The following is a 223-nucleotide window of genomic DNA, read 5'->3' as shown; positions in this document are numbered from 1 at the left end:
GGGGGTCTCAGCAGGGGCAGATGTGGAGGGTCTCAGCAGGGGCAGATGTGGAGGGTCTCAGCAGGGAAGATGCGCAGGCAGGTGCTGTAAACAGGCACCATGTGGTTTCCTAGAAGGCTGCCGCGAGGTCCCCAGCAAGTATGGGACCTTACAGCAGCCAATCAATAAAAAAATTTAAAGCGCCGGACCATGCCTCCTCCAATGGGGGGAGGGGAGCGGGACT

The sequence above is a fragment of the Nanorana parkeri genome, unplaced genomic scaffold, assembly GCF_000935625.1.
Source record: "Nanorana parkeri isolate BGI_ZX_2015 unplaced genomic scaffold, ASM93562v1 scaffold114, whole genome shotgun sequence".
Taxonomy (NCBI): domain Eukaryota; kingdom Metazoa; phylum Chordata; class Amphibia; order Anura; family Dicroglossidae; genus Nanorana; species Nanorana parkeri.
This window is presented reverse-complemented; position numbering follows the sequence as displayed.